The following is a 26,847-nucleotide window of genomic DNA, read 5'->3' as shown; positions in this document are numbered from 1 at the left end:
CCTGAGAGTGGCTTGTTGGCTGCCTGGGAAGCGAACAGGATGATGTTTTCTGCCTTTCGTGAAGCCCATGAAGCCTGATCTTTTCTCTGTCCTTCAGAGTCCTCTTTGACATGTTCTTGCAGTGTTTGAAAGTGTCAGGGCAGTGACTCTGAGGCAGGCACACAATACAAAGAGTGTGTGGATCTGACTGGGCCTTCTTCTTCCCACAGGAAGGACATTTGACAAAAAGGGAAGGCATTTTTCTGTCAGGAAAAAACTGCCAAACTCAGACAATGATGTTAGATGTCGAGTAAAAACAGGAAAAAACGCTGTTTTAAAGTATTTTTCTGAGAAAAACTCAGAAAAACTGAGAGCTCAATGCTCCAGGATCCTCTCAGAAGAAGCCGGAAAAAAGAACTGACCTAACTGTGAACCAACTGTCACCTCTCCTTCACCCCTGAGGCATGGTGGGATACTGGAGGTGCTCAGGGTCTTAAAGGCACGGTGCCAACGTTTTTATGGTTCTCCTGTGTTAACCTGCATGCAGCCTACTGGCTAAGAATGCTCCATTGTTTTTCAATGTAGTTTTTTTTCTCTTTTTCTCTAGTGATGACTACTGCTTATTTCCCTAAGCCCAATTTTGGGGCTTGGGTAGATATGTATTCTCTATTGTAATTTTATAAAGATAAAAAAAAACTTCATAGAAATAAAGCATTTTAGCCTGTTTATGATTATAGCCTGCATTTCTGTTTTACACATGTATATATGAGTTTAGTATGAAAAATATGTCTACTAAAAATGCTATATATATATTTTTCATGCATATTTCATACTTTATATGTGTGTATTTTATATATGCTCCGGGGTCCCCGCACAAGGGCAGGAATATTCAATGTTTATGACTATTGAGGAGGATCCCCTGGAAGAGAACTTCAACCCATTCTTCCCAATTTATGTATGCTTTGTGTTTTCTGCTTGTGTGCCCCTATTGCATTTCATATATTCATGCATTTGAGTGCACATTTTTCAGTTATAACTGTGTGCTTCATTTAGTACTCAGTGCACATGCACAACATATAACTTTTTTTTTTATTATGAGTTAATAGCACATCAGTTACTCATGTGTACATATTTTTGTGATTTATGATGTGTGATGGATTTTAGTAAATGTGCAACATAAATCATGGTAATTTTTGCACTTTACATCTATCATCACAAGTAAATTGAAGCATGGGTTATATATTAGGCAGATGCATTTTTTAAATCTTCCTGAGAGTCTTGTGCAAGCTGTGCTGCAAAACATCTGCAAACATACTCTCCTTTCCCTTGTTACATCTGTGCCACTTTGGTTTCTTATGCTTCCTCTCAGGCCCCCTTGGTCCCTCCGACCCCCTCCTGCACTTCTCCCCCTCTCACTTCTACTTGCTTCCTGCACCTTCCTCTCTACCTGGGCCTTCTTCCCTCTCTAGCCCCACCCACTGTCCCTGTGCACTTCCCCCTCCCAGAATTCTCCAAAGGCAAGCCCGTCTGCACCCATCCACATCTGGAATACTGAAGCGCCACGACTCCTGGTATTCAGCTGCTACCCTTCGCTTGCTAGACCCAGGTTACCAAACCACCTGCTGCAGCCTCACTGCACCTCACAGCACAGTGCTCCCACTAGTACTACGCCTGCAACTACACGGCCTCATGCCACCCTCTCAGACAACTACCCTACCACACACCACACCAGATCCCCCAACAAACACCCACTGACATACCCTTCAACACCCACTTGCTCAGCTAAAATGCAATCTAAATCTGGTAGCTCCTCAGCAGCAGCGTATCAGACCTCCCCCTCCTGACAGAAACCGGATGAAACCAGCCATGGCCATCCCATTGGGATACAAGATTGTAAGCCAAGACGCCTTCACAAACCTAAAGGTGGCCTGGCCAACGTATACAAGGACACCACCAAATGTACAACAACCACGGACCCGGACATTCCCTTGAAGGAACTGATGCATTACAAATGAACTAAAACTCCACGCTGAAGGGCGCCCTAGCATACAGACCACCTGAACCACAGGCCAACTTCAGTAACCTCATTTCAGACTTAACTGTGCCCCTAAAAATCAACTCCAAGGACTTTATACTTCTCGGAGACTTCCACCTGGAAGACCACACTTCCACCAGCCTCCTCTACAGTCTGGACAATATTGATCTTTCCCAGCTTGTCACAGACCATAAACACATCACAGTACACATTCTAGATGCAATCATCGCCTTCTGCAGCAATGTCAACTACAACTCCGTCTCTCCACTCCACAATCTCCAGTCCCCAATCCAAAGCAACGGCCAGCATCAACCTACAGAGGGGTAATTGGAACAGAATAACAGAAACTGACAGGTGCAAACCACTCAAAAAACACCAACCCAACACCGTCGACAACCTTGTTGAGAATATCACCAACTTCAACTAGCACATCTCAAACTGTGCTGACGTACTCACATCCATCAAAATTCATAAACACCGCAGAAGGAACAGACAAGCCACTGGGCATACCAACGAACTCTGGATCTACAAAAGATACTGCAAGCATCTGGACAGGAAATAGAGATTCAATCACACAGCCAACACAAGGTTTACCTACAAGGCTGCACTCAAGCATTATCAACATCTTCTGAGAGGCACCAAGAGAAAATCCCTCACAGATCGGATTGAACTTAGCTCCAACAAACACCAACACCTTTTTTTCCCATCATCCAGGAGTTCACCCCCCCAGAAGCCACAGTCAACTCCATCACTACTTCCCAAAAACTCTGCAACAACTTCCCAAAGTTTTTTCACAGCAAAATCCAAAAGATTTACAGCTTTGAAAAACAACCCAACCCCTAGGACTTCATCACCAATCTAACCACCACCTACCTTGACACCCACCTAATCAACTGGGGAACACTCACAGAGGACGACCCCACTACAGTCATGAAAACCATCCATTTGAGGACCCCAACAGACCTCTACTCACATTATATCTACAACATAGAAAGTCATCTGAGCAGCAAATTCCTCACACACATCATCAACTCCTCCATCGAATCTGGCACCTTCTCCAAAGACTAGAAACATACTAGCTTTCTTCCCCAAGAAAACTTACTCCTACCCCAGCATGAAGAAAAATTCTGCCCTATTTCCCTACTCCATTTCCAGACAAAGTGATAGAGAAGACAAACAATCAACGACTCATCAATCACCTGGAACTCCACAACCTTCTCGACCACTTCCAGTCTGGTTTTCGAAACAACCATAGCACAGAGACAGCACCATTGCTTCACGGGCAATATTTGAACCCTACTAGATTGAGGAGACACCACCACCCTCATACTGTTGGACTTCTCTGTTGCATTGGACACAGTGTGTCAGTCCAGCCTTATCAAAAGACTTCACGAAAAAGGCAACCAAGGACCAGTCCTCAAACGGATATGCTCCTTCATCACAGAAACAACACAAAGAGTCAGACTCACACCGTACACATCAAAGCCCAAGTAACTGATCTGCAGAGTCCCCCAAGGTTCATCTCTCGGCCGCATCTTGCTCAACCTCTACATAACACCTCTCGCCCACATCATCAGAGCACACAGGATATCCATCATCTCCTACGGCGATGACATCCAATTCATCCTATCAATGTCTGAGTCCCCCACCACCAGGACCAACTTCAGTGACTGCACAAACACCCCAGATCTGCGAAAAAAGAACCAGGGGCCTAGCTTTCTTCTACATCACACCGAAAAAATGGAATTACCTCTCTCTACACATTAGGGCCTCCTCCTTGCTTCTTGAATTCCGCAACAGGCTGAAGACCTTGATCTGGTTACTAGAAGCTTATTTCTTCCCAATTTCTTTATTGTATTTAGTATTATTTGTTGTACTTGTAAAACACACCACTGTGCATTTAACTGGATGTCACAACAGAAGTGTGGCTTCAAGAGAGCTATGCAGACACTGTGTGCAAAGGCATGAAATAGGATGAGTAAGGGGCAAGAGAGTTTATTTCTTCTCTAAATTGGAGGGGGATGGAACAAATAATAATTACAAAGACCAATCTTTTCCAGAACAGACATGATGACAGTGATTTGCAGGAGGATTTTGAACCGCAGTCTTGGGGAGCTCCTTCTATATTTTTACTCTATTGCAAGTTTGAAGATCCAACCTGATGGGTGACAGATCATTTCAACTTAGTTTGCTGCACTACCATCTACTGTGCATTAATTTTAAATCTAAGTAATGGAAATACTACATGACTTATTCCCAAAACTGACTACTGGCTTCAAATGTGTTCCTCTCTAGCTTTACCTCAAGTTGTATGCTAAGTCTCATGTCATGATGAAAAGCATATTTTGTGATATTACTTTGTGGAATGTGTCATCCTCCATCATCTCCTTGACACTGGCCCAACTTGCAGATCCTCTGATACAAACTTTATTTTATTGGAAACACAAAATAGGTGCCTGACGTCATCAGAAATATCAGAATATACCAACCCTAGTTTTTAGGTGCATCTGGGTGATTTTAATTTAGATTACCTTGGTACTGTGCTGTCTTTGTGTAGGCTGGTACATGCATTTTCTTGATATTTAAAGGAAAGTAGTTTATATGTACAATTACTTGTAACTTATATAATGTACCCAAACACTTACACGTACCTGTGGGTATTTCAGGATCACAGTTATCAGTTTTGCAGCAGGTAGAGTTGCCTCTTAGTACAGCATTTGTACTGGTTAAAGTCTCAATCCTGTTGCATGAACTTTCAGACACTCCACAGAACCGCACAAATGTAGGTATTGCCATATCACCTAATGTAAGGAGGAATGCAGTAGTCAATCAGAATATATATCAACTCACAAACCAATTAAGAAAAGTGGGTAAAATTGACAGTAAAGAGAGGTGCTCTGGACAGTAACTACTTAGAAATTTTAAGTTTTAAGTTCTCAGGCACTGATTGGGCACCAGCATTTCAAAGGGACAAGGATATTCAAATAAATAAACTTCTTGGAAAAAGGATGTAGAATAGGGAATTAACTTACAGTTGAGTGGCAACTGAAAGTCCCCACATTTCTCCAAGAGGTGTACAAACTAGAGCAAATCTGTGGGTGAAATTAGATACATCAATGGTTGTGGAACTACCATGAGTATATTGCCCTCTTGATTAAACACTTCTTCAAGAAACTGAAAAACCTTTAAATAATGCCCTGGTCAAGGTCTATACAATGAAATCACAACCTTTATGCCAGGCTCTACCATAATCTGCCACAGTAAGTGCAAAGGCATACAGCTGTGGTTTCTGGACTAGTGGCCAGGTATAAAGTCCACTTACGATCTGTGACTCAGGGGCAACGGTCACAGCCAGCTCCTTCGCCAGGATCTTGACATCAACATTATTAAGAGATACCTATCTATAACTCGAACACTGGACATGTTAATGTAATATGCATGTAAATCACTTATCATTCCCTATTCTGAGGACTGCACTATACAAATATCCTCATTATAAAACAAATTAAATTAATAAGAAGGATGTCTGGTACCCCGTGTTGTGCTGATCTCTAGATAAATATTGGGTTGCAGCAGAAATTTTGGCCCAAAAAGAGCTGAAGATTCTCAACGGATGGTGAAATTCTTAATGGTTGTTGAAATAACAGCAAGGTAGAGGAAACAGTTTTGCCGTTTTTATGTGTTCTGGGGGATCCTGGCTGTAATAAAAGATCAATATAAAAAATATGTTTGCTAGACACACCATTCAGTTTCATAGAGAGAATGTTATGGGAGGGATAGAACACTGTGGCCCTCATAGTCTGAGTCTATCTTTGATTATAAAATATGTATTCTTCTACTTTTTCTATGGCATTTGTCCACATATATGAGGTATTCCCCTTTATCTAAACCCAGTACACCCATGTTACATTTTGAATTAAAGAAAGACTCTTCACCTCCCAACCAACTTAGCAAATAGTTCTACTGTCTGCTATCTCAAAAGCTCTTCCATCATGTCGTACGAAAATGTTACTGTTCTACTGAGGATTGTAAACACTGTGTCCACTGTAGGTGACAGTGAGTGTGGTAATTGGTTAATGCTAGTATGCTTGGGCTTAGAAACTGACAGGGTTATTAAAGCACTGAAGTTACTCTCTTCTCCACAACTATGTCTATAGAGCAACCTTTCAACAAACTCTCAGCACCATGTTTGACTCATTATGGTGTATTCAGGACAGGTTTACGTCAGGCTCCCTGGTCAGCATTTTGACAATTAATTTGATGCATGGCGTCAAAAATGGCTCTTCACACACTTAGGCCAGCACATTTTCACCACACCCAACATGGCTGCCAAGCTACCTAAAAGCAGTCTTTTGGGGCGTGGCCAAGATGGCGGACTGAACGGACGCGTGGATCCGATCTCCGCCGCCCGGGCCTCTTATTTGTCTCGGATCTCCCAGCCTGGGGGGCCGCGGAGTCCGGTCGTGGTTCCCGATGTGGGGGAACCCCTAGGCACCCCACAGAGTTGAGGGTGCCCGCGGCTGGTCCCGCGCGTGAGGGAAGGCGCGTCGGGGGCTGAAGCTGGCAGTCGGCGCGAGGGCTAAGAGGCGCGCCCTGACCTGACGCACGCTCGTGACCCGGCAGCTCGGCCGCGGAAGTGGCGATTCTCAGGAGCACAGCCTCTGAGAAGGAAATCTGCACCGGGAGATCAGCGCTACAAAGGGTGCTGGTCCTGGAGATGGCGGTATCTGTTTGATGGACCTATTTATCAGGGCCCCGAGAAGACAGAGGTTATTAAGGTACAGCTAAGCTGCATGGCGAGGAAGGATAAGTTACTTACCTGTAAATCCTAGTTCTCTTCCAGGGGTATCCTCATCAAAGTCATAAACATTGAATATTCCCGCCCTTGTGCGGGGACCCCGGAGCATATATAAAATATATACACATTATACATGTGTAACAAACAGTCATGCAGGCTATCATGTTAAAAACAGGCTAAAATGCTTTATTTCTATGAAGTTTTTTTTTTTTTTTTTTTTTTTTAAATTAAATACTACAATAGAGCCTAAATAAGTACCCAAGCTCCTAAAACTAGGCTTGGGGAAGTAAGCAGTAGCAAACTCTAGTGAAAAAATAGAGAAAACTGCATTGAAAAACAATGAAGCATTCTTAGGCAATAGGCTGCATGTAGGTTAACACAGGAGAACCATAAAAACTTTGGCACTGTGCCTTTAAGACCCTGAGCACCTCCAGTATCCCACCATGCCTCAGGGGTGAAGGAAAGGTGACAGTTGGTTCACAGTTAGGTCAGTTCTTTTTACGGTGACAATTTGTATAATTGAATCAAAATACTGTCTGTCCTGCACTTCCAGTAGACGTGCGTCCGGGGAGGAGGGTGGGTTGTTTATGACTTTGATGAGGATACCCCTGGAAGAGAACTAGGATTTACAGGTAAGTAACTTATCCTTCTCTTCCAGGGGATCCTCATCAATAGTCATAAACATTGAATAGATTAGCAAGCCCATCCCTAAACCCAGCGGACTGCCCGATAGAAGTGCAGGAATAGACATGTCTTACGCAAATAAATTCCTTAGAGAGGACTGCCCCACTTGGGCATCCGCTCTTGCATCGGAGTCTAAACAATAATGTCTTGTAAAAGTATGGACAGACTTCCATGTAGCAGCCTTACAAATCTCAGATATAGGAACATTGTTAAGGAGAGCAGCAGTAGCCGCTTTTCCCCTTGTGGAATGCGCTCTAGGCCGCGCTAGCAATTGTCTATTAGCTAGCTGGTAAGTATTAACAATACAAGAAACTATCCATCTTGATATTGTTCGCTTAGATGCTGCTTCTCCTGTCCTTAAATGACCATAGTTCACAAACAAGCGGTTAGAGTGTCTAATCGATTTTGTCTTGTCCAGATAAAATTTCAGCACTCTTTTCAAGTCTAATGAGTGCAATGCTTTCTCAGCCGGAGTTTCCGGATTGGGAAAAAACGTCGGTAAAGTTATGGTCTGATTAATATGGAATTCTGACACCACCTTCGGAAGGAAAGATGGGTGAGTTCGTAGAACTACTCTATTGTCATGAAAAACCGTGTACGGTTCTTTTGCAGACAAGGCCTGGATCTCACTGACCCTCCTCGCTGAAGTAATGGCCACCAGAAAAGCCGTTTTCCACGTAAGGTGTTGTAAGGAGGCCTTTAGGATAGGCTCGAAAGGAGGGCCCATAAGTTTTGCTAGGACTATGTTCAGTTCCCACGGAGGAGAAGGCCTCCGAATTGGCGGAAACATTTTCTTCAAACCTTCTAAGAAATCCTTGACTACAGGTTTCGTAAAGAAGGATTCCTGAGAAGGTGACTTGCGATAGGCAGTAATAGCAGACAAATGTACCTTAATAGATGATACCTGCAGACCGGATTTCGCTAGGTGAAGCAAATAGGACAGTATGACGTCCTCCTGCGCCCGTATGGGATTATGGCCTTGCTGACAGCACCATATGTAGAATCTCTTCCACTTAAAAGCGTAGGAACGCCGCGTGGAAGGCCGTTTGGACTCTTTCAAGATGTTCATGCACTCCTGCGAGAGTCCTAGGTGCCCATACTGCAGGAATTCAGGAGCCATGCTGTTAAGCTCAGAGAGGGTAGGTTGGGATGCAGAATCCTGCCCTCCATTCTGCTCAGAAGATCCGGTCTGCACGGCAGCCTCCTGTGAGGTTTTTCCGACAGGTTGAGGAGATCCGTGTACCAGAATTGTCGAGGCCATTGTGGCGCTATAAGAATCATTCTGGTCCTGGATCCGTAAAGTTTGCTGATCACTGCCGGAATGAGGGGAATCGGCGGAAAAGCGTAAAGAAATGTCCCTGACCAGTCGATCAACAGGGCATTCCCTCGAGATCCCGGACGGTAGAACCTGGATGCGAAGTCTGGGCATTTCCTGTTTACATCGTCTGCGAAGAGGTCCAGTTGAGGCCGACCCCATTGCGCGAAGATGTATTCTGCGACTTCGTCGTGCAGGACCCAATCGTGAACGTCCTCCAGGTGTCTGCTTAGAAAGTCTGCTTCTACGTTCTGCTGACCTGGCAGGTGAACTGCTGTGATTGACATTCCTCTGGCCAGGAGCCAATGCCATATCGCTTGGGACTCTCGTGAAAGGGGTAGGGATCTCGTTCCCCCATGTTTGTTCAAGTAATACATCGTGGTTGTATTGTCCGTCTGTATCAATAGAGTTTTCCCTTGAATTAGCGGTGTGAAAGACTTGAGAGCCAGATGGACCGCTCTGAGTTCTAGCAGATTGATGTGGTACTGCTTCTCCTTGTCTGACCACAGACCCTGCGCTTGAAAAGGACCCAGATGAGCCCCCCATCCCTGAAGAGATGCATCCGTTACCAGAGTGTCGGATGGAAGTACCTGGTGAAACGGAGCGCCCACTGACAGGTGAGGTCTGTGCATCCACCATCTCAATGACTGAAGTGCTACCTCCGGTAGTCGCATTGTGTCTTCCCAGCGACCTGTTCTTTGGCTCCAATTGGCCTCCAATGCCTCTTGGAGGGATCTCATGTGGAGTCTGGCATTTGGGACAATAAAGATGCACGATGCCATGGAGCCCAGTAGTGATGTCACCTGACGTGCCGTAGGTGCGCTGGTTCTCAACAGGTCCTGGCACTTCTTGTTTATTGAGGACAGTCGTTCCTCCGAAGGATACACTTTTTGTAGTTCTGTGTTTATGATAGCTCCTAGGTAGTGAAGACTCTGCGTTGGAGTCAAGGTTGACTTCTGGTAATTGACCTGAAGATCTAGAGCTTCGCAAACTCCTAGTACAATGTCCCGATGGCTTCTCGCCTGCTCCGGAGAAGAAGCCTTTAGTAGCCAGTCGTCTAGGTATGGATATATGTATATCCTTTGTCTTCGTAGATGTGCCGCCACCACTGCCATACATTTCGAGAAAACTCTTGGAGCAGATTTCAGGCCAAAGGGTAGAACCCTGAACTGGTAATGCTGTAACGCTACTCGAAAGCGCAGGAATTTTCGATGCTTTGGAGCTATTGGGATGTGGAAATACGCATCCTGCAGGTCGATGGAGCACATCCAGTCTCCCTGATGCAGTTGAGGGAAAATTTGGTGAAGCGCTAGCATTCTGAACTTCTGCTTTCTTATGTATTTGTTCAGCAGTCTTAGATCCAGGATTGGCCTGAAAACGCCCTCTTGACCCTTCTTTGCTACTAGAAAGTAACAGGAGTAGACCCCCTTTCCTCTGTGGGCAGGTGGAACCCTTTCTATGGCATTCTTTCTTAGGAGGGCGAGAGCCTCCTTGCGTAGCAAGGTGAGATGAGACGGATTGTGTTTGGTTGGTGGCAAGTGTGGTGGAGGCTGTTTGAAAAGAAGAGAATAGCCATTTTCGACAATATTGAGCACCCATTTGTCTCTTGTGATAGAGTGCCACTCGTGAAGATGAGCAATAATACTTCCCCCCCACCGGAGTGGTGTACAGTGTCGAGGGAAGCGAGACTTCATTGCTTAGTGGGTGCTTTTGGAGTGGACTGTTGAGGTCTGCTTGACCCTCGCTCCCTTGTGTTTCTTCGCTGAAAAAGAGGGCGTCCCTGTCGTTGCTGAGACCTTTGCGACCAATGAGGGGTTTGAACCCTCTGTTGGAAAGGGCGTCTATCGTACGGTCTGTACCTCCGCCTGAAATCTTTCCTTCTTTCGAGGCCTACCGCCTTCATGGTATCCACCTCGGTCTTCATGCGGGCCATCTCTTCGTCTGCATGGGCACCGAATAGAGAATTCCCGGCAAATGGGAGATTCAGGATACGTTGTTGTGCCTCCTGTTTCAAGCCAGTGAGCCTCAGCCAGGAAGATCTCCTCGCACAGATACCATGTGCGTACCCATGAGCCGCCAAATCCGCCCCATCCGCTGCCGCACTGATAACTTGGTTAGATACCAGGCATCCTTCCTGTAGAATCTCTTGGAAATCTTGCCTGTCTTCTCTGGGCAGTTTTTCTGTAAATCTACTGAGGGAATCCCACAGAGAACGATCGTACCTGCCCAGGAGCGCAGACGCACTAGAGACCTTCATTGCTGAAGCCGCTGTCCCGCACATCTTTCTTCCCAGAGAGTCTAAATGCCTGCTCTCTTTATCCGGGGGTACCGTGGATGAAGATGCCACCGAGTGGGTCTTTCGGGCGGCAGCTATGATCACTGAGTCTGGTGGCGGATCCTTCCTAAGGAATAAAGGGTCTTGCTCTGGAGCCTTGTACTTTTTAAGAATCCGAGCCGGGGCAGACTTAAGCGAGGCTGGGGCCAGAAAAGTGTCCATGGTTGGCTGCAACAAACCAGGCACTAGAGGCAGCAACTTTTTCGACGCTGATCTCTGTTGTAGCGTCTCAAAGATGATTGATGAGGAGGTAGACGGTTCTGGAACCTCTATATTGAGTTTCTGCGCTCCTCTTAGCAACACCTCGTTGAAAGTGGTTATGTCATCCACTGGTGAGACTCTAGCAGGTGGTGAATCTGTAAGAGTAGGTGAGTAACGCCCGACAGAAGAACCTGATGAAGACCAAGAGGGTGATCTTCTTGAGCGCGACCTGGATCTCCGTTGAGAGCGAGATCTGCTGCGGGATGCTGTAGCCGAGTGCCTAGGCCTCGCGGTCGGCTGTCGAGGAGCTGAACGAGCCCGTTCTGCTCCGGCTGTCGGCGATGGCGTTCTTGGCGGGGAGGCAGTGGGTGAATACATTCACGAATATTGCGAATCTGGGGAGGCCGCTGGTCTGTTGAGGCTCTCCAGCCATCTCGGAGATAGGTTGATGGGCGAGACATGCCCAGGAGATGCTCTTGACCGAAAAGAGTCGCTCGGTATGGAGACCACTGGAGACGGAGCCTTGCTGGCGAGGGGCGATGTTCTGCTCCCTGTTGGACAGGTAAAACCTGCGTTGACGTCGATGGCTGTTTCGACGTCGAAGGACGCCCAGTCAATTGGTCCTGCCTCGACGTTGAGTGCCTCGACATTGAGTGCCTTGATGTCGAACGGCGTTCCTTGGACCTCGACCTGCTCGCCGTCGTGTGCCTCGAAGTGGAGCGATGGGAGGTTGACGGCGGATGTTTCTCGTGCCGTCGTGGAGATCTCAACGCCGTGTGTCCTGACGTCGGGGGGCGCACAGCCTTTGGCGGCGACCGGGCATGCCGGCGATGGCTCAACGTCGATCGGCGGGGTGCCGTCGACGGAGACCTGCCCCTGCTCTGATGTTCCCTCGACGCCGTTCCCTTCGACGTCGGGTGTGTCGCCGTCGACGGCGATATATGCCGGTGGGACGGTGGTAGCGACGACGTCGACGGTGAACAAACAGGTATTTTCCTACCTGTCGACGTCGACCGGGCCATTCTCTCCTGAGAATGGCCTTCTGGATGCCTGGGGAGTGAGGAGGACGATGTTCTTTTCCTCTCCTGAAGCCCATGAAGTCGGATCTTCTCTCTGTCTTTCAGAGTCCTCCTAGACATGTTCTTACAGTACTTACAAGTGTCAGGGCAGTGACTCTGAGGCAGGCACACTATGCACAGAGAGTGGGGATCTGACTGGGCCTTCTTCTTCCCACAAGCCGGGCATTTGACAAAAAGAGAAGGCATTTTTCTGTCAGAAAAAAACCTTCCTAGCTCAGACAAAGATGTTATTTGTCGAGTGAAAAGTGAAAAAACGCTTTTTTAAAGAATTTTTCTGAGGAAAACTCAGAAAAACTGAGAGCTCAATGCTCCAGGATCCTCTCAGAAGAAGCCGGAAAAAAGAACTGACCTAACTGTGAACCAACTGTCACCTTTCCTTCACCCCTGAGGCATGGTGGGATACTGGAGGTGCTCAGGGTCTTAAAGGCACAGTGCCAAAGTTTTTATGGTTCTCCTGTGTTAACCTACATGCAGCCTATTGGCTAAGAATGCTTCATTGTTTTTCAATGCAGTTTTCTCTATTTTTTCACTAGAGTTTGCTACTGCTTACTTCCCCAAGCCTAGTTTTAGGAGCTTGGGTACTTATTTAGGCTCTATTGTAGTATTTAATAAAAAAAAAAAAAAAAAAAAAGAAAACTTCATAGAAATAAAGCATTTTAGCCTGTTTTTAACATGATAGCCTGCATGACTGTTTGTTACACATGTATAATGTGTATATATTTTATATATGCTCCGGGGTCCCCGCACAAGGGCGGGAATATTCAATGTTTATGACTATTGATGAGGATCCCCTGGAAGAGAATTAGAGGTGCTGGCGGGCATTTGTTGGGCTTGGGCCTTAATCGGCGGTGCGATCGGCCCACGAGGGACCTAGCCAAAGCGAGGCTCGACTGCTGCAGGAGGCCAATCGGCCATTAGCAGAATTGCGCGGCCAGGAGCACTAGACCCCCGGGTGTGAAGAGCAGTGGTCCAACCGGTTGACCTGCCCATCCGCAGCTTGAGGTCAGCGGTGATGGCGACCTCTAAGGAAAAGAGGGACCGGACGGTGAGGGACATGTTCAAGGGTGGACGTCCGGCCCTGGGTGAGGCACATGAGGAGCTGCCGTCCACGAAAAGCCCTGAGATGCGGAGGGAGATGGCAGAGGATGAAGCGGCACCTGTCACAAAGGCTTTTCTTACCTCCTTGCTTCAGAATGAAGCCTTTTCTTTCCACAAGTCTTGCAGTCTCTGAAGAGACCCTTCTTCTCCTTGTCAGACATAGTTGGAAAATAGTTGACAAATCAAGTTAGATAAGTTTCTCTGAGAGAAAAATTTTGAAAAAAGATGTGAAGAAAGAGCAGAGCTCTGAGGAGACTCCCTAGCACGACGTGCGGTAGAAAATCTGAGGTGCTGGAGCTTCTCTCAGGAGGATTCTGGAGGGTGCTGTCGCCTGATTGGTGGATGCTCAAGTTTGGTCCTTTTCACAAAATGACTCTCATAGACTGTTAAATTGAAGAGGCCTAGGGCCTTTTTCTTTGTTAATATGTCTTGACATTACTTGTGTAAATTATACCGGGGGACTCCCATCTCGACGACGGGGAATGATTCAAGCATGTGAATCTATGAAAGTTCCAATACTGGAGTAAAATAAGAAAAACAAGGAGGAGTCACCCTCCAGTCAGGACAACCCCTAAGGTGTCCTGAGCTGAGGTGACCCCTGCCTTGGGAAATCCTCCATCTTGTCTTAGGGGATTCCCCCCAATAGGATTAGGGATGTGCCCCCCTCCACACAGGAAGGAGGCACAAGGAGGGCGTACCCACCCTCAAGGACAATAGCCATTGGCTACTCCCCCTAGACCTAAACAACCCAGTAAATGGAGTATTTAGGCGCGACCCAGAACCCAGAAAAACAGATTCCTGATGACCTGCAACAACAAGAAGGACTGCTGACCTGAAAGCCCCGCAGAGAAGACAGAGATGACAAATGACTTGGCCCCAGCCCTACCGGCCTGTCTCCAGACTCAAAGAACCTACACAGTGACCAGTGACCTCTGAGGACTCGCCTGCACCCAAAGGACCAAGAAACTCCTGTGGACAGCGGCTTGTGAGTCCCCACACTCTGCACCCAACGCCCCTGGCTCGTGTCTAGAAGAACCAACACTGTAGAGAGGACCCTCAGGCGACTCCCCCGATGTGGATACCCTGAGATGACCTCCCTGCACCCCCACACCGACGTGCATGTCTGAGACTTATGACCAACAGTTGGCACATAATGTGGGATTGGACTCACTTCCCCACAATTCAGGTGATGCTGCAGCTAAAATCCAGCAGCCCACATGACATGGCGCCACCAACGTTTGGTCAGGCACTGATTTTTGGATCCTCCTGAGTATCTCTGTCTCACTAAGTGCTAAAGGCAGCTCAATACTATATACAGAATCGTTCCTGGTATTGAGGATTTCCTCCTCACATAGGGGGTCATTAGGCCCGCAGGGCGGCCGCCAATGCAGCCGCACTCCCACCGCGGCCATTTGGAGATCCCGCTGGGCCGGCGGGCGGAAACCTTGACACAGCAACACAGGAGCCGGCTCCAAATAGAGCAAGCGGTGTTGCGGCTGTGCGACGGGTGCAGTTGCACCCGTCGCGCTTTTCATTGTCTGCAATGCAGACAGTGAAAAGCTCCATGGGGCCCTGTCAGGGGGCCCGTGACTCCCCTTTACGCTAGCCTTTTCCTGGCGGTTCAAACCGCCAGGAAAAGGCTGGCGGAAAGGGGAGTCGCGGGGCGCCTGGTTGTCACCGCCGGGGCAAATGTGGCGGGATACCGCCGGCTCCGGCGATGCGACCGCGGCACTTCCGCCGCTGTTGTAATAGACCAGGAAGCACCGCCAGCCTGTTGGCTGTGCTTCCGTCATTTTAGCCCTGGCGGTCTCGTACCGCCAGGGTCAAAATGACCCCCTTAGTTAGGTGGTACCTATCAAACGCAGTAGGTTGTTCAAGCTTGAATCTTAAATGGATCTATCCCCATTTAATATCTTTATCTCGGAACAGGTAAATCCACCATGGTGAACCCTCAACGGGTAGCAATTGCAGTAAACATGCAACCTCACCTCACTGCCTATTTTCTAGCAGATGGCTTCACAGTTCATGGGGGTCATGTAACATTTGCAGTTGAGGCTCATCCAGTCTACAGAACAGAAATATATTCTATTCTTGGGTCACTTTCCCAGCAGTTGATGGGAACCCTAATACATTTCATCATTACTATAGGAAAGTAGTCTCTTTCTAGCATGGTTACCCCCACTCTTGGCCTGTTTGTGAGTGTGTGTCAGTGTTAGCTAGCTAGCCAGGACCCCAGTGCTCATAGATAAAACCCTATATGTGAGTGAGTTGTGCCTGTCTCACTGGGATCTTGCTAGCCAGAACCCCAGTGCTCATAGTTTGTGGCCTAATGTGTATGCCTGTGTTGTGCCTAACTGTGTCACTGAGGCTCTGCTAACTAGAACCTCAGTGCTTATGCTCCCTCTGCTTTTAAATTTGTCACTATAGGCCAGTAACTTCAATTACCAATTTCAAATGGCATACTTGACCCCCCTTATACGTACTTGGTATATGGTACCTAGGTACCATGGCATTGGGGTTCTAGGAGATCCATATGGGCTGCAGCATTTCTTTTGTCACCCATAGGGAGCTCAGACAAACCCTTACACAGGACTGCCATTGCAGCCTGCGTGAAATAGTGCACAAACTATTTCATAGCCATTTTCACTGCACTTAAGTAAGTTATAAGTCACCTATATGTCTAACCTTCACTTGCAGATGGTTAGGTGCAAATTTACTAAGTGTGAGGGCACCATTGCACTAGCAAAAGTGCCTCCACTTAGTTCAGGGCCATTTTCCCGGACTTTGTGAGTGCGGGGACGCCATTACATGCATGCACTACATATAGGCCAATACCTATATGTAGCTTCACAATGGTAACTCCGAATATGGCCATGTAACATGTCTAAGATCATGGAATCGTCCCGCATTCAAAATCTGGTATTGGGGTGCCAATGCTGTGCATCCCCAGGGCTCTACTATGGACCCCAGGTACTGCCAAACCACCTCTCTGGGATTTTCTCTGCAGCTACTGCTGCTGCCACCCCACAGACAGGGTTCTCCCCTCCTGGGGTCTGGGCAGTCCAGTCCCAGGAAGGCAGAACAAAGGATTTCCTCTGAGAGAGGGTGTTACATCCCCTCCTTTTGGAGATAGGTGTGAAGGGCTGGGGAGGAGTAGCCAGTCTACACCGGTTCAGGGATCCCCCAGCCCTGCTCTGGCGCGAAACTGGACAAAGGAAAGGTGAGTGACCACTCCCCTGACCAGCACCTCCAAGGGAAGGTGCCCAGAGCTCCTGCAGTGTGTCCCAAACCTCTGCCATCTTGAATGCAGAGGTGTGAGGGCACAATGGACAGCTCTGAGTGGCCAGTGCCAGCAGGTGACGTCAGAGACCCCTCCTGATGGGTTCTTACCTCTCTTGGTAGCCAATCCTCCCCTGTGGGCTATCTAGGGTCCCTCCTGTGGGCATCTCACCAGATAACGAATGCAAGAGCTCACCAGAGTTCCTCCGCACTTCCCTCTTCGACTTCTGCCAAGGATCGACCGCTGACTGCTCCAGGACGCCTGCAAAACCACAACAAAGTAGCAAGACGACTACCAGCAACATTGTAGCTCCTCATCCTGCCGGCTTTCTCAACTGTTTCCTGGTGGTGCATGCTCTGAGGGCTGTCTGCCTTCACCCTGCACTGGAAGCCAAGAAGAAATCTCCTGTGGGTCGACTGACTCTTCCCCCTGCTAAAGCAGGCACCAAACTTCTGTATCACTGGTCCTCTGGGTCCCCTCTCATCCTGACGAGCATGGTCCCTGGAACACAGGAGCTGGGTCCAAGTGTCTCCCACAGTCCAGTGGCCCTTCTGTCCAAATTTGGTGGAGGTAAATCCTTGCCTCCCCACGCCAGACAGCAAACCTGTGTACTCCGTGATTTGCAGCTGCTCCAGCTTCTGTGCACTTCTCCAAGGATTCCTTTGTGCACAGCCTACCCTGGGTCCCCAGCACTCCATCCTGCAGTGCTGAACCCGCTGAGTTGGACTTCGACATCGTGGAACCCTCCTTTTGTGATTCTGACTTCACAGATCTTCTAAGTGCATGCTCCGGTACTTCGGCGGGTCCTGCCTGCTTCTGCCGGGGCTCTCTGACTTGCTGAGCACCCCCTCTGTATCCTCCTCCAAGGGGCGACATCCTGGTCCTTCCTGGTCCCCAGCAGCACCCAAAAACCTCTAACGCGACCCTTGCAGCTAGCAAGGCTTGTTTGCGTTATTTCTGCGTGGAAACACTTCTGCAACATCCAGCACGCCGTGGGACATCTCCTATCCAAAGGAGAAGTTCCTGGCACCTTCTGCTGTTGCAGAATCTTCGGCTTCTTCCACCCAGAGGCAGACCTTTTGCACCTTCATCCGAGGTTTAGTGGGCTCCTGTCCCCCCCCCAGGGACACTTGCGTGACTCTTGGACTTGGTCCCCTTCCTTTACAGGTCCTCAGGTCCAGGAATCCGTCTTCAGTGTTTTTGCAGTCCTTGCAGAATCCCCTATCTCGACTTTACTGTCTTTCTGGGGTGGTAGGGTAACTTTACTCCTACTTTTCAGGGTATTCGGGTGGGGTATTGTTGGAGGCTGGCCTGGCTTGTAGTATGTACCAAAGGTACTTACACCTTGTGCCAGGTCCAGTTATCCCTTATTAGTAGAAAACAGGTGTTTCTAGCAGCTTAGGTTGATAGAAGGTACCTATGGCAAAGCAGCTTAGGCTGAACTAGGAGACATGCAAAGCTCCTACTATACCACTTATATGCACAATATCATAAGAAAACACAATACTCAGAGTTACTAAAAATAAAGGTACTTTATTTTTATGATAATATGCCACAAGTATCTCAGTGAGTACCCTCAGTAAGAAGGTAAATAATATACACAAGTTATATGTACACAAACCAAAAATAGGTAAGAGTCAGAAAAGTAATGCAAACAGTGTAGAATTACAATAGGTTGCAATGGGCAAGCATAGGTATAGGGGCAACACAAACCATATACTCCAAAAGTGGAATGCGAGTCACAAATGGACCCCAGACCTATGTGAGCTTGTAGAGGGTCGCTGGGACTGTAAGAAAACAGTCAGGGTGTCCAAGATACCCCACCCCAAGACCCAGAAAAGTAGGAGTAAAGTACACCTACTACCCCAAGAAAGCACAATAGTCGTGATAGCGGCATTCTGCAAGAACAACAAATACCAGCAGTGCACTGACAACGGATTTCCGGATCTGAGGACCTGCAATGAAAGGGGACCAAGTCCAATAGTCGCGACAGTGTCCGGGGGGGCAGGAGCCCAGGAAACCCCAGATGAAGGTGCAAGGAAGCTGCCTCCAGATGGAAGAAGCTTGGAATTCTGCAAGAAAGAAGAGGATTAGGAACTTCTCCTTTGGAGGGAAGATGTCTCACGTCGTGATGAAGCTTGCAGAGATGTTCCCACGCAGAAATACCGCAAACAAGCCTTGCTAGCTGCCAGGGTTGTGGTAAAGGTTTCTGGGTGCTGCTGGGGACCAGGAAGGACCAGGATGTCACCACCCGGAGGAGGAGACAGAGGGGGTGCTCAGCAACTCAGAGAGCCCTCACGGAAGCAGGCAGCACCCGCAGAAGTACCCCAACAGGCACTTAGAAGATTAGTGAACCGGAGTCCACACGAAGTTACAAAGGAGGGTAGCATGACGTCGGAGGTCAACCCAGCAGGTTGTGCACTACAGGACGGAGTGCTGGGGACCCAGGCTTGGCTGTGCACGAAGGAAATCCTGGAAGAGTGCACAGAAGCCAGAGCAGCTGCAAATCACGCAGTACACAGGTTTGCAGTCTAGTGTGGGGAGGCAAGGACTTACCTCCACCAAACTTGGACTGAAGGGCCACTGGACTGTGGGAGTCACTTGGGTAGAGTTCCTGTGTTCCAGGGACCACGCTCGTCAGGATGAGAGGGGACCCAGAGGACCAGTGATGCAGTCTTTTGGTGCATGTGTTAGCAGGGGGAAGAATCCGTCGACCCACAGGAGATTTCTTTGGAGCTTCTGGTGCAGGATGAAGGCAGGCTACCCCCAGAGCATGCATCACCTGGAAACAGTCGAGAAAGCCGGCAGGATGAGGTGCTACAATGTTGCTGGTAGCTGTCTTGCTACTTTGTTGCGGTTTTGCAGGCGTCCTGGAGCACTCAGCGGTCGATCCTTGGTAGAAGTCGAAGAGGGAGATGTGGAGAAACTCTGGTGAGCTCTTGCATTCGTTATCTGAAGAATTCCCTAAAGCAGAGACCCTTAATAGCCAGAAAAAGGGGTTTGGCTACCAAGGAAGGAGGATTTGTTACCAAGATAGTTAAGAGCCTATCAGAAGGAGTCTATGACGTCACCTGCTGGCACTGGTCACTCAGAGCAGTCCAGTGTGCCCCCAACACCTCTGTTTCCAAGATGGCAGAGGTCTGGGACACACTGGAGCAGCTCTGGGCACCTCCACTGGGAGGTACTGGTCAGGGGAGTGGTCACTCCCCTTTCCTTTGTCCAGTTTCGCGCCAGAGCAGGACTGGGGGATCCCTGAACCGGTGTAGACTGGCTTATGCAGAGATGGGCACCATCTGTGGCCATCGAAGCATTTCCAGAGGCTGGGGGAGGCTACTCCTCCCCAGCCCTTCACACCTATTTCCAAAGGGAGAGGGTGTAACACCCCCTCTCAGAGGATATCCTTTGTTCTGCCTTCCTGGGCCAGGACTGCCTAGACCCCATGATGGCAGAAACCTGTCTGAGGGGTTGGCAGCAGCAGCAGTGGAAACCCCGGAAAGGCAGTTTGGCGGTACCCGGGTTCTGTGCTAGAGACCCAGGGGATCATGGAATTGTCCCCCCAATACCAGAATGTTATTGGGGTGACAATTCCATGATCTTAGACATGTTACATGGCCATGTTCGGAGTTACCATAGTGACGCTATACATAGGTAGTGACCTATGTATAGTGCACGCGTGTAAAGGTGTCCCCGCACTCACAAAGTCCGGGGAATTTGCCCTGAACGATGTGGGGGCACCTTGGCTAGTGCCAGGGTGCCCACACACTAAGTAACTTGGCACCCAACCTTCACCAGGTGAAGGTTAGACACATAGGTGACTTATAAGTTACTTATGTGCAGTGGTAAATGGTTGTGAAATAACGTGGACGTTATTTCACGCAGGCTGTAGTGGCAGGCCTGTGTAAGAATTGTCAGAGCTCCCTATAGATTGCAAAGGAAATGCTGCAGCCCATAGGGATCTCCTGGAATCCCAATACCCTGGGTACCTCAGTACTATATACAAGGGAATTATATGGGTGTACCAGTATGCCAATGTGAATTGGTAAATTTAGTCACCAGCCTGTAGTGACAAATTTGGAAAGCAGAGAGAGCATAAACACTGAGGTTCTGGTTAGCAGAGCCTCAGTGACACAGTTAGGCACCACACAGGGAACACATACAGGGCACATACTATGACCACTGGGGCCCTGCCTGGCAGGGTCCCAGTGACACAAAGACTAAAACAACATACATACAGTGAAATATGGGGTTAACATGCCAGGCAAGATGACACTTTCCTACAGGTATCTTGTACACCCTTAGTGTTTTCTAACAGTCCCAGCTACCCTCTACACACTACACTAGGCCTGGGGTCCATTCGTGGTTGGCATTCCACTTTTGGAGTATATAGTTTGTGTTGCCCCTAGGCCTATTCCTCCCCATTGCATTCTATTGTGATTCTACATTGTTTGCACTACTTTTCTAAGTGTTACTTGCCTGATTTTGGTTTGTGTGTGTATATTTTGTGTATATTACTTACCTCCTAAGGGAGTATATCCTCAGATACTTTTGGCATATTGTCACTAAAATAAAGTACCTATATTTTAAGTAACCCTGAGTATTGTGTTTTCTTGTGATATGGTACTAAGTGATATAAGTGGTATAGTAGGAGCTTTGCATGTCTCCTAGTTCAGCCTAAGCTGCTCTGCTATAGCTACCTCTATCAGCCTAAGCTGCTAGAACACCTCTAATCTACTAATAGGGATAACTGGACCTGGCACAAGGTGTAAGTACCACAAGGTACCCAGTATAAGCCAGGCCAGCCTCCTACAATATTTTGAATTGTGTGTCTGACTTGTTACATCAGTACTTGTTAGACTCAGATCTGACCTCTCCCCAAGAATTGGGAAAGAAGGCAGGCAAATGGGTCAGAACAAGGGTGAGCAGAAAAGCTCATACAGGTGGTGACAAGGATGGCAAGAAGAAGGATGGTAAGTCTTCTGACAAGGATGGGGACAAAGATAAAAGGAATTCTGAGTCTTCATCAGGCCCACAAACTCCTCAGGGGGAGGTGGGTCCAAATCCTCTACAAACAATCAAAAGAAGCCATGGTGTTATGTATGTAAAAATAAAGGCCATTGGGCAAGTGATTCCACTTGCCCAAAGAAAAACACCAAGACTCCCACTACCACAACCGTCCTCTAGTGCCCCAAGTAATGGCAGTGGTGGTGGGAAGAATGCTACATATAGCCAATCAAAGGGTGTAGCTGAGCTCACCATTAGTAATGTTGTTGGTGTTGGTCTTGTTAGGGAGACCACAGAGCCCGCATTGTTGTGGATTTGGCTAATTAGGGTACAAATTTAATTTAAAAAAAATAAAAAATAGCCTTCCTTAGTATCCTGTTTTTGGGATACAAATTATCAGATGAAGGCAAGAGCCTAGAGCCCTAGTTTTTAGAAAAAGGCGCAAAACTACAACCACCAAACACAATCAAAAAGCTCCAGTCACTCTTGGGCTTTTTAAACTTTGGCAGAACTTACGTTCCAGATTAATCACAAACCACTACACAAGTAAAATGGCTTCCCCGCACTTACGAAGTCCAGTGCAATTAAACTGGAGTTCATAGGAGCACCTCTGCTCATGCAGGGGTGTCCACAGACACAGGGACCTGCACCCTGTCCTTTGGTGCTAGAAGGGCCTACCATAGGGGTGACTTACAGAGACCTGGTGTAATGACCTGTGGTGAAAGGGTGCGTGCAACTTTTCACGCAGGCTGTAAGGCAGACCTGCAGACACATTTTGAATGGGCTCCCATGGGTGGCATAATACATGCTGAAGCCCATGCGGGAACTCCTGGTGTCCCAAAGCCCGGGGGACCTATGTACCATATACTAAGGACTTAAAAGCGGACACCAGTATGACAACTGTGGAATGAACAAAGGTCCTAGGTAACCAAATTTGTCACATTCACTGGAGTCCTGGTTAGCAGGATCCCAATGAAATAAGCACACTGATAGCAGGAAAAAAGTGGAGGTAACCATGCCAAAAAGAGGGTACTTTCCTACAACCTGGCTCTATAACAGGTCACTTTGCCAATTTCCTGGCACGCATCCTGTCAGTTCAAACCTTTCCATGCTCGGTTGGGTACTGTGCTGAGAGCTTAGTTCTTCTTTAGCACCACTACACATTTCGTGGAAAGGGGGCCTCTAGAGCATCTTTAGGCCAAAATCATATATACATGTAGGTATACTCCACTAGTATAAACCTAATTAAAATACATATAAAAGAGAACTAGAACTACAGGTAACTTTACGTTTTCTTGTGTCAGCCTATGTTTGTTTTAGGGACTTCTATCATTAATTTTATTTTGAGACCATAGCTCTCAAGTAAAGACTTTACACAGAACCTCCAAGTGCATTTCAATTTCCAGATAAAAGAAATAGGGGTTTCTGATGTTGGATGTTAGCAACACAATGAAGATTTATAGGGTCAGCCTTCTAATGTGTATATTTCTATTTTTAATTTAGCTGAGTAATACATCAGAGCTGTTAAGTGATACAGGTTTAACAGGCGGTTTAACAGGCAACAGTAGAATTAAAGTCAGACTAGGCTAGGAGTTCATAAGTTATACTAAAAGGTTTGCTATGGAGAGGGGCTCAGAATAATGCTGTAGTAGCCAAAGAGTTCATTTTAACTTACCATGTGCAGTCACCGTGTACTTGGAAACACAAACATCAGCTGTGGGGGGACACTCCTTGGGGTTGCCCGAACAGGGTATATCTTTAAAGCTGAAGCATGATATGCAGTGGAGAGCACTGCCTGGAAAGAATAGAGAGGAAAGAATTATGTGAATCCCTGATACTACTAAAGAATCATCTCTGTTTCCACCCATTGACAGAACAGTAGCCTATTGTAAAATTCAGATACTGAAGTAGGCAAGATAGTGCACAGGATAAATGTAGTGGATGGGAGACCAAAATGCCGAACACTGTTTGCAAAACAGAAGATATAAAGAATCCTTCCAATTGAATTCTGAGCTTTCAAACTATTTTCCGGTTCCCCTATCCCAGTGGTTCCCAACCTGTGGTCCGTGGACCCATGGGGGTCTGCGAAGCCTCCTCCGTGGCTGCTTAGAAAATTTAAGAATATTAACAGATAAGGCCCCAGCTTTCATTAATTTATTATTGGGGAGAGGGGTCCCCAGATTCGAATAAAGATTTAGTAGGGATCTCCGTGTTCCAGTATTGATAAAGTGGGGGTTCATAAGTATTGCCAATACTTGATTCCTCTATACATCATTATGCTCTAATCTACCTTGGCTAAATTTGTAATAATTTAGCAGACTGACCCTGAAGAACAACTTACTTACCTTTGGTAACGCTTTTTCTGGTGGATACAGTATCTACCTGTGGATTCCCCACCTTTTGAATACTCCAAATGCGCCAGCATTCAACAGAAACTTTTTCTTTCTAGCTCTCCACGTTGACGAGGACACCACAATGGAACGCCTTCGCATGCAACTCCGTCTGACATCATGGGACCCATAAGAAGTCCTCGCCAGCGTGCTGATGTCAGTTTCACCCACTTTTTATTACTGTGCCTTCGAGGTGAATGGGTGAACACCGAAATCAAAAGCACAACATGTGCAAACTCCACAGAAGAATTTATATATATATATATATATATATATATATATATATATATATATATATATATATATATATATATATATATATATATATTTCAAAGAAGAAAACACCGACTTGCCAAGGATCTATTATGGCGGTCTTAATGAGGGATCGGGTACCCCCTAAAATATTAATAAGTTCACTCATTCGATCAAACAAGAAATCAAGACACCAAACGGATAGTTACAAAAGATATTGAAAAAAAGGAAAAAATGGTATTCCTCCCAACGCGTTTCGGCCGTAGCCTTGTTCACGGGTGGGGGGTGTGTAACAAAAAACAGGTTTAAATAGAAATTCATGAACATGAAAGAAGGACTAATCCCAAAGTGCATACACATGTCCTTCTAGAGAACATAAGTGCCATCTTGTAAGAGTACATAAGACATAATGCATATCAAGAAACATCATAAAAAGTATGTAAGGTCATATTAAACCTATAAATGTACATTCATCATGTCGTATTAAATCAACTATTGAATAAATGTAAATACCAAAATTCTGAATTATATATTCAATGCAATACAAATAGCATAAGTTAATAATGCAATGTAAGTCTCATATATCCATTTCATCATATACTCATTTTATCATGATTAGACACTCTCAGCTAAAAACATCAAAAAATCTCAAAAGAATTTCAGAAGAATATCTCAAAAATACCAATATAGAAGCTCGAAGACCAGAACAATATTGTGCTCAGAATCAGATTAACTGCCAAGGTGGGTGTTCATTTCCTCACTTAAATTTAACCCATTAGGCGACAGAGTCATGAATTTAATAATGTATTTTGTTTCCAAGACACGTAACATTTTTTGTCTGTCTCCACCTCTTGGGTTAGGTTTAATTTGATCACAGACCATATATGTGAGTTGTTTTTCATCGCCATGGTGTACTTCATGGAAATGGCGTGCCACAGGATAATTGCGATCAAAATTGCGAATAGCTCTAACATGCTCCAACATTCTCTTCTTCGCCTTGTGGATGGTACTACCCACATATAACTTGTCACATGGGCAACATAGGCAGTACACGCAAAATTCAGTATTGCAGGTAAAAAAAACCTTTATAACATATTGGTTCTGCCCACCGCCCCATGTTACATTTTTGCAATCTTTACTATATCTGCATGCTTTGCATTGCTGGCAGCAAAAGAAACCCACAGTATCAGATCTAACACTCTCAGATTCTATGTTACTCCGTACTATGTTGGGACTGAGGCTATCCCTAAGCGATCTGCCTCTATGAAAAGTTACTGCTGGGCTGTTGCCCACAACCTCATGTAGGTCTGGGTCCGTCTGAAGAATATGCCAGCTCCTAGTAAGTGCTTTCCTTAAATTAAATGTTTGGTTGGAGTAGGTCGTGATAAACCTAATATTCTCCTTCTTGGTGTTATGGTGCTGTGTACGATATAATATTTCAGGCCTTGATACCTTCGCAACTTTCTCTACCGCCTGACGTATAACATCTAGACTGTATCCCCTTTCGCTGAATCTCCTGCACATAATCATACATTCTTGCTGGTATTTCTCATTGGTGCTACAGATACGCCTTGCTCTTAAGAGTTCACCATATGGAATGCTTTTAATCAAATTGGGGGGATGTGCACTCTTGGCATTCAGTAGGCTGTTACCTGCCGTAGTCTTCCTATAGAGCCTGGTGTGTACCATGTTGTTCTCAATATTTAATTCAACATCCAGAAACTGAATGGATGTTCTACTGTGCTGCTCACTGAACTTAAGATTACATTGGTTGTCATTTAGAGTTGTAACAAAGTTAAGTGCTGAAGCAACATCCCCCTTCCAGATGATAAAAATATAATCTATATACCGGCACCAAAGTACCACACTGTCTTCATAGTTGATTATGTTAGATGTTAATTGCTCCTCCCACCAGCCCATGAACAAGTTCGCGTAGCTGGGGGCGAAACATGTACCCATCGCGGTACCTTGAGTCTGCTTATATATTTGGCCATCAAATAAGAAAAAGTTGTTAGTAAGGCAGTACCAAATCATATCGCAGATCATCTCTGTATGCATCAGGTATGATAAAGATCTTGCTCTTAGATAGTATCTAACTGCTTTGAGACCCAGTTCATGCTGGATACAGGTATATAGGCTGGTGACATCTAGGGTCAGAAATAAAAAATCATCTTCCCAGCCCAAACCATCCATCATTCTTACAAATTGTGTGGTATCCTTAACATATGAGGGTAAACATTCCACAAAAGGTCTGAGAAAGAAATCTATATAACGTGAGGTATTTTCAAGTAACGAACCCATTGCTGACACAATCGGTCTGCCTGGGGGATTTTGACTGTCCTTGTGTAATTTGGGCAAGAGATACAACACTGGTGTTCTGGGATGGTCACATTTCAAAAA

The sequence above is a fragment of the Pleurodeles waltl genome, chromosome 7, assembly GCF_031143425.1.
Source record: "Pleurodeles waltl isolate 20211129_DDA chromosome 7, aPleWal1.hap1.20221129, whole genome shotgun sequence".
In the NCBI taxonomy this organism is placed as follows: Eukaryota; Metazoa; Chordata; class Amphibia; order Caudata; family Salamandridae; genus Pleurodeles; species Pleurodeles waltl.
The sequence above is the reverse complement of the archived record's forward strand: the minus strand, read 5'-3'. Positions refer to the sequence as shown.